Genomic DNA, 10,992 nt, shown 5'->3' with positions numbered 1-10,992 from the left:
TGTACCCTTGTAAGATGAACCATAGGCATGGTCCCACCAATCACCTTCCTTCTACCCATCCTCCCTCCTCCCCTCCCCTCCCCTCCCTCTCTCCTTTCCCCATATTCTTGGGCTATAGTTGGGTTATAGCTTTTATATGAAAGCTATTAATTAGTTTCATAGTAGGGCTGAGTACATTGGATACTTTTTCTTCCATTCTTGAGATACTTTGCTAAGAAGAATACGCTCCAGCTGCATCCACGTAAACATGAAGGAGGTAAACTCTCCATCTTTCTTTAAGGCTGCATAATATTCCATGGTGTGCACATACCACAATTTATTGATACATTTGTGGGTTGATGGGCACTTGGGCTTCTTCCATGACTTAGCAATTATGAATTGGGCTGCAATAAACAGTCTGGTACAAATATCTTTGTTGTAGTGTGATTTTTCGTCTTCTGGATATATACCTAGTAGAGGAATTGTAGGATCAAATGGCAGATCTATTTTTAGATCTCTTGAGTGTTTTCTAAACATCTTTCCAAAAGGAACTTATTAGTTTGCATTCCCACCAGCAGTGTAGAAGTGTTCCCTCTTCTCCACATCCATACCAGCATCTCTGGTTTTTGGATTTTGTGATGTGGGCTAATCTTACTGGAGTTAGATGATATCTCACAGTAGTTTTGATTTGCATTTCTCTGATGATTAAGGATGATGAGCATTTTTCCATATGTCTCTAAGCCATGTGCCTGTCGTCTTCAGAGAAGTTTCTCGTCAAGTCCCTTGCCCACCCTGAGATGGGATCACTTGTTCTTTTCTTGATAATACCTTTGAGTTCTCTGTGGATTCTGGTTATTAAACCTTTGTCAGAGACATAACCTACAAATATCTTCTCCCATTCTGAGGGCTTGTCTGCTTGCTTTACTTACTGTGTTCTTCCCTGTGCAGAAGCTTTTTAGTTTGATCAGGTCCCAGTAGTGTATTTTTGATGTTGCTTCAATTGCCCAAGGGATCCTCCACATAAAATTTTTTCCCAGGCCAATTTCTTCAAGTATTTTCCCTACTCTTTCTTCTAGTGTTTTTATAGTTTCATGTCTTAAGTTTAAATCTTTAATGCAGTGAGAGTCTATGTTAGTTAATGGTGAAAGGTATGGGTCCAGTTTCAGTCTTCTACAGGTCACCAGCCAGTTCACCCAGCACCATTTGTTAAATAGGGGATCTTTTCCCTACTCAATGCTTTTAATTAGCTTGTCAAAGATCAGATAATGGTAAGTAGCTAGATTAATCTCTTGGTTCTCTATTCTGTTCCATACATATACCACTCTGTTTTTGTGCCAGTACCATGCTGTTTTGATCACTATCAATTTATAGTATAGTCTGAGGTCTGGTAGCGTGATTCCTCCTGTTTTGTTTTTATTTCTGAGTAATGTCTTGGCTATTCAAGATTTTTTCTGATTCCATATAAAACGAAGTATTATTTTTTCAAGATCTTTAAAGTATAACAATGGAGCTTTAATAGGGATTGCGTTAAAATTATATATTGCTTTGGGTAGTATGGACATTTTAACAATGTTGATTCTTCCCAGCCATGAGCATGGTATGTTTTTCCGTTTGTTAACATTTTCAGCTATTTCTTTTCTTAGAGTTTTGTAGTTCTCTCTCTCTCTTTTTTTTTTTGCAGTTTTTGTCCGGGACTGTGTTTGAACCCACCACCTCCAGCATATGGGGCCAGTGCCCTACTCCTTTAAGCTACAGGCGCTGCCCCATAGTTCTCTTTGTAGAGATCTTTCACGTCCTTTGTTGGGTAAACTCCCAAATAGTTCATCTTTGGCACTACTGTGAACGGAATAGAGTCCTTGACTGTTTTTTCAGCTTGACTATTGTTGATATATATAAAGGCTACAGATTTATGAGTGTTGATTTATGAGTGTTGATAACCCGAGACACTGCTGTATTCCTTGATCACTTCTAAGAATTTTGTAGTAGAATCCCTGGTGTTTTCCAGATATACAATCATATCATCTATGAAGAGTGAAAATTTGATCTCTTCTGACCCTGTATGGATACCCTTGATCGCCTTTTCTTCCTTAATTGCAATGGCTAAAACTTCCATTACAGTGTTAAAGAGCAGTAGAGATGATGGGCAACCTTGTCTGGTTCTTGATCTGAGTGGAAATGATTTCAGTTTAACTCCATTCAGTACAATATTGGCTGTGGGTTTGCTGTAGATGGCCTCTATCAGTTTAAGAAATGTCCCTTCTATACCAATTTTCTTAAGTGTTCTGATCATGAAGGGATGCTGGATATTATTAAAAGCTTTTTCTGCATCAGTTGAGAGAATCATATCGTCTTTGTTTTTTAATTTGTTTATGTGGTGAATTATATTTGTAGATTTACGTATATTGAGCCAGCCTTGAGACCCACTTGAGATAAAACCCACTTGGTCATGGTGTATAATTTGTTCCATGTGTTGCTGGATTCTGTTTGGTAGGATCTTGTTGAATATTTTTGCACCAATATTCATTAATGATATTGGTCTATAATTTTCTTTTCTTTCTTTTTTTTTTTTTATTAAATCATAGCTGTGTACATTAATGCAGTCATGGGGTACAGTGTGCTGGTTTTATATACAATTTGAAATATTTTCACTAAACTGGTTAACATAGCCTTTATGGCATTTTCCTAGTTATTGTGTTAAGACATTTATATTCTACGTTTAGAAAGAGATTCACATGTAACCTTTAATTTTCTTTTCTTGTTGGGTCTTTTCCTGGTTTGGGGATCAAGGTGATGTTTGCGTCATAGAATGTGTTGGGTACCTGATGGAATCTTAAGTAAATTAAATAATAGCAAATAACTCCATTCAGTTCTTGTATTACATGGAAGTCATAATATGCTTCAATATGCAAATTTATGCCAGGGGTAGTAGTTCACATCTGTAATTCTAGCACTTTGGGAGGCCAAGATGGCAGGATTGCTTGAGGACAGGAGTTTGAGACCAGACTGACCTGAGGAAAAGTGAGACCCCATCTCTACAAAAAAAATAGAAAAATTAGCTGGACAGAGTGGCATGAATCCTAGCTACTCAGAAGCCGAGGCAGAAGAATTACTTGAACTCAAGAGTTTGAGATTCCATTGAGCTATGTTGATGCCCTTCACTCTAGCTGGGGCAACATAGCAAGACCCTGTCTCAAAAAGAAAACAAGCGATAAAGTCAATTTACTGTAATTTTATCTTTTAAAAACTATACTTTGATATCAATGGTAAGGTTTTTTTATTCTCCAAATATGTTTCTGTAAAATGAAAAGTGAAAACCATAAAAAGGTTGAGATCATTTTATAGAGCCATTTCCTTCCACATTCATATTTCAAGTTTTGATTGTGTCTGACTTCTTAGAATGAAAAATTAGGAAATGAGAATGTTTATGTTTTCAAGTCTATTTCACTCTTTCATCTATTTATTGTCAAGAATAGGACTTTACATTCTATTCTGTAATGATAATTCTCACATTTTTCACACAAATGTGTGTGTACCCTGTAACCTCCCTGTTCCCAATGGGTTTTTATGTTTTTTAAACTCTCTTGGTTGAATGGAAATCATCATAAAGTAGTTTGTTTTTACATTTTCAGTAAGAACTCATGGAGGTCATATTCCCTGGTATCTTATTTTAAACTGTTGCCTTTTTATATAACTAAAGGTTAGTTTGGCTAGTCTTAAAATTCTTGATTCATGCTCTTTCTTTCAATTTTACAGTTGTTACTCTGGTTTTCTAGCATTGAGTATAAATTTTGGGTAAAGCTGTTCTCTTCTTGCCATGTCCCTCACCCCATGCTGCCCCCAACCATGATGATGACTTGCCTCTTCTGCCTGGATGCCTATACGAATAAATTATTTATCCCTAAAATTCAGTGCTATCTTCCCTAGACTAAATCTATTGATTATTTTTACTGAGACATAATGTAAAAATGCACTTTCAGTGTTGGAATTTCAGATTTTTATTTTATTTATTATATCTTTAGTAATATTTGAATATTTATGTTCATGTATGTTTCTACCAATAATTTCTAATTCTCTTTCATTTGTCTTAATAAGCTTTCCTGTGATTATAATTTTGTCTTTTCCATTTAGCTTTAGGTTATTTCCTAACACCTATTTTTTTATTCATTTAACAAATAATTTAGTGGGTATGTGTGTCCAACACTGTTTTAGATGCTGGGGGGAGGCACAGCAGTGAGTAAAATAGATGACTTCATGGAACCTACTTTTTAAATGGGGAGATGGTGACAAGTAAATATATGTAGTTTGTCTTGCTATGGAAAAATTAAAGGAATAGTATGTGGGGTGGGAGGCAGTTGCTATTTTGGGTTATAAAGAAAGACTCTGTGGTAATAAGACATTTGAGCTGATAACTGAAGGAAACGAGGGAATCAGCCTTGTACATTAGGCAGACATTTGGAGGAAATTAAAAGAACACTAATACTGGTCGGGCGCGGTGGCTCACACTTGTAATCCTAGCACTCTAGGATGCTGAGGTGCATGGACTGCCTGAGTGCACAGGTTTGAGACCAGCCTGAGCCAGACCCAGACCCCACCTCTAAAAATAGCCAGGTGTTGTTGCAAGTGCCTATAGTCCCAGCTACTTGGGAGACTGAGACAAGAGAATCACTTGTTCCCAAGAGTTAGAGATTGCTATGAGCTCTGACGATGGCACTCTACCAAAGGAAACAAAGTGAGACTCTGTTTCAACAAAAAAAAGAACACTGTGAGGTGGGAGCGTGTTTGAAGACTAATGAAAACTTGCACTTAGCTGGCTCTCAATGTCTCTTTGCACTGTCTTATCACTTCTTTTTTGTAACTTTTCTTGGAGGTCTCTTCATTTAGTTTCTCTGAGGTTGAATATAGAGAGTAGCTCGTGAATTCATCCTCTTGTTTCCTGGGATATTTTTTTCAACTGTATTTCTGTTTATCCTGCTTCATATAATTTTGTCATGGTTCTATAATGTTTTCAGATTCTTACATGCCTTTGAGGAATATGCTTCTCTCCAGAATAGCCATTTGCTAAAGAACAGAATAAGGAAGGGACAAAAGTTGAGCATCGGTTAGGTTTATTTCTTCAAGTAGCTCTCAAACCAAATGTTTTTCTCTTAGTCCTAGTAGTATAGATTTCTTTAGTTATTGATACTACAGATAGTCGGGATGGCTCAGTAGGTTCTTAGGTAGTGATCTGCTGGGAGTTGCTGTTACCCTCCCTCATGTGGGTGAAAAATAATAAAGATGCTTGCTTGATTCCTTCTTTAGTACTGCCCCATCTTGTTCTTCTTTAGTGTGAGTTTAGAATTCTGTAGGAGACTTCCCCCCTGTGGATTACCTAGACAACTGTAGATCATCTAAAAGATTGTTAAGGATTTTAAGACACAGGCAAAAGAAAGGAAAAGACAGTTATGCACACACCATGCCCTTTTAGAGAACTCAGTAACCTTACTAGGATCTGAACAAGCTTTGCCTGACTCTGTCCTTCCTCATTTTGGGTACATAATATAACTGATAGAAATTTTTCATAGTTTGGCTTATGGCTGTAACTCTTGTTTTATTGAAGCTTTTGTGATTACTCTGTTAGGCAGCTAAAGGAAAGTGTTATTTCTAGTTTGGGAAGAAGGATGCAAGTACTTGGCACCTAGCCCAGCTCACTAGGTATGGACTACTACTTCTGTGATTCAGAAGCAGAGAAGAAAACAATTCTTTGTAATAGTTTTGGAAAATGGTTAGTGAGACTACATATAAATGTTACAAGCACATATGAAAATAGAAATAGCTAATAAACCTACTCCAACTTAGAGTTGTTGGCATACTTTTTCTATAAAGGGCCAGATAGTATTTATAGCCTCTTTGGCAACTATTGTGTTGGTTATGAAAGCTGTATCTTAATATTTAAATGAATAGGCATGGCTTTCTTCTAATAAAACTTGACAATTTAGGTGGCTGGCAGTCTGTGGGGCACAGTTTGAAGACCCTTAATATACATTATAAAAATACTACCTGATCTACTTAGTGTTTAAGTAGAGCAAGGTTTTCTTCATCCATTTGTACTATTATAACAGAGTATCATAGACTGGGTAGCTTATGAACAATAGAATTTATCTCTCTCAGTTCTGGAAGTTGGAAAGTCCAAGATTTATGGTGCCAGCAGATTTGATGTCTGGTGAGGGTACTTGTTTGTAGCTAGCAGTCTCTTCATTATTATCCCATATGACAGAAAGGGTAAGAGAGTTCTTCTGGGCCTTTTTTCAAGTGCACTACTCCCATTCATGAGGAGAGATCTAATTACTTTCTAAAGCCCCCTCTCTCCAACACCTCACATTGGCATTAGGATTTCAATATAAGAATCTGGGGGGAAATGCAGACATTCAAACCATTCAACAACATGTTTAACCAGTAGAAATAATAGTTATCCTGAGTATTTCAAAATAGGACACAATATTATAACTAGAAATGTTTCATAAGGATCATTTATCACAATCTCTTCTTTTACAGGTACAGTTCAGGGCTAGGGGTACTAACCCCCACACACAGTTGAAAATTTGCATGTAACTTTTGACTTTTCAGAAGCTTAACTACTAATAGCCTACTATTGACTAGAAGCCTTATCAATGACAAATAATTAACACATACTTTGCATGTTATATGTATCATATACTGCACTCTTGTAAACTAGAAAAAAGTGTTACTAAGAAAATCATAGGAAGAGAAAACATTACTGTTTATTAAGTGGAAGCGAATCATTATAAAAGTAAAAGTCTTCATCCTGGTTATCTTTACATTGAGTAGGCTGAATAGGAAGAGGAGTTAAGTCTTGACAAAGGTAGAAGAAAGTTCTACTCATATTCTTTCTCACACACACCAACTCTCTCTCTCACGGCACAGGAGGCAGGGATTGTGATTAACGAAATGTAGATATAGTCTACAAGGAACAGTTCCAGGTCACACAGCCTACTGCTGACAGAGCCATTGTTAGATCACAAGTCTCCCCTGCTTCTGGTTCCTTCCCCTAAACCCTGTCTTCAGCTGCATTGTTGTCTAGAACCCAAAACAGACTAATGTAAATAAAGCAGGTTTTTTTTTTAATTACTTTAAGGTTTATATCCAATAGCTAGGCATTTATTTTTGAAAACCTCACTGTAAGTAACATTTTCTTTCAGAAAACTGTACTTTTATATAGTGAATTAGACATTCAACTGGTTAGTTGAATTTTTCTATCTAATCTATCTGGGACATTGGATGGATGCAGCATGTTGATTTTGCAGTTGATTCTTGCTTGTTTGGGTTATTATTGCACATAATATCAGAAATCCAATCCCATCTCCTGGAAAGGTGAGTCCAAATTCAGATATTATGTGTGAGTACAGGCTCTTGCTTCTTATCTTATGGGAAAGTTAAGTTGATACATGTAGATTTGGGGGGAAGGGAGAGGGAGACTTATAAGGAAAATATTGAATGTACAATTGGAAATAACTTTTTTGGGTTTAATGAGAGGTACTCTTGGCACATGAAGTTTTCTGTAAATATTAGTTCATAGTAGCCATCTACATTATATGGCATCTTCCTTAAATTGCCATCTATAGTTTTTTTAATCATTTTTTATTAAATCATAACTTTGTACATTGATGCATTTGTGGGGTTCAGGGTACTGCTTCGATATACAATATGAAATGTTTACATAGAACCAAGTAACACATCCATCACAATTATTAACTATTTCTTAATAGTTTTGAAATGTACCGTTGCATTATGCACATTAGGTGATGTTCCCTCCCCCGCCCCCCGAATCCCCTCTCTTCTCCCATATCCCCTCTCCTCACGCCCCTCTCTCCTCTTCCCTTCTACTTTATGGACTATAGTTATGTTTTGCCATTTGTATGATTGTGTAGGTGGTTATATATTGATTTCATAGTAGTATCAAGTACAGTGGATACTTTTTTCCCCATTCTTGGGATACTTTCCTAAGAAGAATATGTTCCAGCTCCATCCAGGTAAACATAAACGATGTGAAGTCTCCATCTTTTTATGGCTGCATAGTATTCCATGGTTTACGTATATCATAATTTATTAATCCATTCATGGGTTGACGGGCACTTGGGCTGTTTCCATGTCTTGGCTATTATGAATTGGGCTGCAGTAAACAATCTGGTGCAAATGTCTTTGCTGTAAAATAATAATTGATCATCCACGCTTGGCACCTGTGGCTCAAGTGGCTAAGGCACCAGCCACATACACCCAAGGTGGCGGGTTCGAATCCAGCCCAGGCCCACCAAACAACAATGATGGCTGCAAGCAAAAAATAGCCGGGCGTTGTGGCGGGCGCCTGTGGTCCCAGCTACTTGGGAGGCAGAGGCAGAAGACTCGCTTGAGCCCAGGAGTTGGAGGTTGCTGTGAGCTGAGATGCCACGGCACTCTACCCAGGGGGACAACTTGAGGCTCCTGTTTAAAAAAAAAAAAACAAACTGATCATCTGGGTATATACCTGGTAGAAGAATAGCAGGATCAAACCTATCTGTAGTATTGTCTCCAGTTTCTTAGCAGTGCTTCCTGCTTCCACAGAGTCTACCAGTAACCTAACTTTAGCAGTTGACATGGGACTGCTATTTTATATTCTTTTCTGTTCTAATGAATACGTAGTAAAGAAATCAATCTTGCTGAGATAAGGTCATCTTTAAAAACTGAAAGTATTATTCTCTGCCATATATATAGCATGTGATGATCACTCCAGAGGCTTTATATTCAGTTTGATTTCTCTCTATGGTTTTAAGCAGGTATGATTTCTTCCCTCTTCTCTCCTACTTCATCTCCATCTTCAATGTTAGCTTTTGTGGCTAGCGTGGGGGTGTTTTTTTTTTTTTTTTTTTTGCAGTTTTTGGCCAGGGCTGGGTTTGAACCCACCGCCTCCAGCATATGGGGCCACAGGCACCACCGCCCATGGCTAGTTTTTTATACTCTATCTATTGGACTAATTAGCTGTTTTCTAGAAATGTCTTTTTCCATTACCAAATCTAAAGTTTGTCTGCATGCTAAGTAACCAGTGTGAGCAGGGATTGTTTCATTAATGCCCTCAAGAGATAGTCTGATGATTTCTCCTATTGTTGACCTTTATTTTCCAAAGAATTAAGATATTTGACTATGCTGTTAGAAAAACCTATGATGTAACAAAAGATTAGATGACTCTTCTTGAGAAAAGATTATGATCCCATTATGCTGATCTTTAGAATCAAGAGAAGGCAAACCATTTAATCAGATTGTCTGTTAGCAACAAGTAGCAATATGATATATACTCACTCAGCCATTAGTGGATTGTTTATTATAGTCACTTATGTGGGGCTTTTGGTTGTTGTTTCTTGAGGGTTTTGTTGTTATTTTGAGAGCAAGGTATCACTCTGTTGCCCAGCCTAGAGTACAGTGGTTGCTCACTGCAGCCTCAAACTCCTGAGCTCAACCCATCCTCCTGCCTCAGCCTTCTGATTAGCTAGGATGACAGGAGTGAGCCACCACACCTGGTGACTTCTGTGTTGTGATAAATAAACTTTGTTATTGCAAGTAAAGAGAGAGAAATTGTCATAACTTAAAATGACAGGATGAAATCAGCAGGGTTTTTTGTTGTTGTTGTTATATTTGGGTCTCCCAGATATACCATTTAGTCTTCATGCAATTTGAAAACCCATATCCAAAAGAGTGGAAAAATTATCTTTCCCCTAGTCCTACTTACTTTCGTATTTTTTTTTCTTTGCATGTGAAACCAAATTCTTGGAATGTTTTCTAAGACCACCTTTTTTCTTGCCTCTTAAATATATTTCATCTTTTGAATAGGTAATGTTTAAGTTTTGTCTAAAAATTACTTTCTATAGTAGGCATGTATATAAATTTAAAGGTGTGCATTATTCAGTGAAGTTGCCCTCTGTCCCCCAGTACCCAGTTTTCTGTGTGCCCCATCACCAATACAGACATGTAGGCACCCACTTTTATTAATGTCTTAGCATTCTTCTAGGCTTTCTGTTTGTTTTGTTTTGTTTTGTTTTGTTTTTTAAGATACAGGGTCTCATTCTGTCACGTAGGCTGGAGTGCAGTTGTGTAATCATAGCTCACTATAACCTTGCAATACTAGGATTCGAGCAGTCCCCTTGCATCATCCTCCGAAGTAGCTAAGACTACAGGTGTGTGCCACTGTAGGTTGTCTTTATGCACGTGAAGTAAGTACAGTAGTTCTCCTTTACCCCAGAGAGATAACGTTCCAAGACCCCCAAGTACATGCCTGCAACTTCAAGTGACACCAATCCCTATATACCATGCATGAATTTCTTTTCCTTCTTCACAGTTTCACAGAAGACTTGTTCTCACTGTAGATCTTAGCAGTCTCAGCATATGATTTTTTTTTCTTTCCTTAAATCACCTTTGCACTTTAAAGGAAATATTACATTTTCTTTTGGCACATTAGACTTTCCAGCATCACTGCTCTTATGCTCTGGGTCTATTTTTTTTTTAACTTTAAACAAATTTTTATTACACAAAGGTTGTCGCATAATTGGATCTTTCTCTACTTTGTATACAATTATTCTTACTCTCTACAGACAGGCTGCTTCTTAACTTTTCATCTGGTGATGACAAGCACTAAAATTCTGATTTTTAACAGAATAGTAAAAAAGCCTCAGTGATGTAAGTTGAAAGCAGTACACTGGTACATGGCTCTTGCACCCAGTATCAGGAATGTACAAAATGTCTTTTTATTCAAAAATACAAAATAAATTATCTGTAGGCATGGACAATGGATGACAGCAGTAAACGATTATATTTGTCAACTGAATCCAGTAACTGATGTTTATAATGATTTTCTTAAACATTAGCCAGCCTTTTCTTCACTTTCTTCAACTGACTTCTCTGAAGTAACTGGTGAGGAATACTGCCTTGAGCTTCCTGTCACAGTTTGTTAGTGGTAAAGCACTATTCTAGGAATTAGAACATGCCACCACC

The 10,992-nt window shown here is 37.3% G+C and overlaps 1 pseudogene; it reads right to left on the bottom strand.

Annotated features, from left to right (window-relative positions):
* Nucleotides 1-9,220: 9,220 nt before the first annotated feature.
* LOC111724953 overlaps nt 9,221-10,992 on the bottom strand; it is a 3,760-nt pseudogene continuing 1,988 nt past the window's right edge.

This window comes from Otolemur garnettii, unplaced genomic scaffold (genome assembly GCF_000181295.1).
Source record: "Otolemur garnettii isolate 467f Iridium unplaced genomic scaffold, OtoGar3 scaffold00002, whole genome shotgun sequence".
Taxonomy (NCBI): Eukaryota; Metazoa; Chordata; class Mammalia; order Primates; family Galagidae; genus Otolemur; species Otolemur garnettii.
Note: the sequence above shows the minus strand (reverse complement) of the source record. Positions and strands in the feature narration are given on the sequence as shown.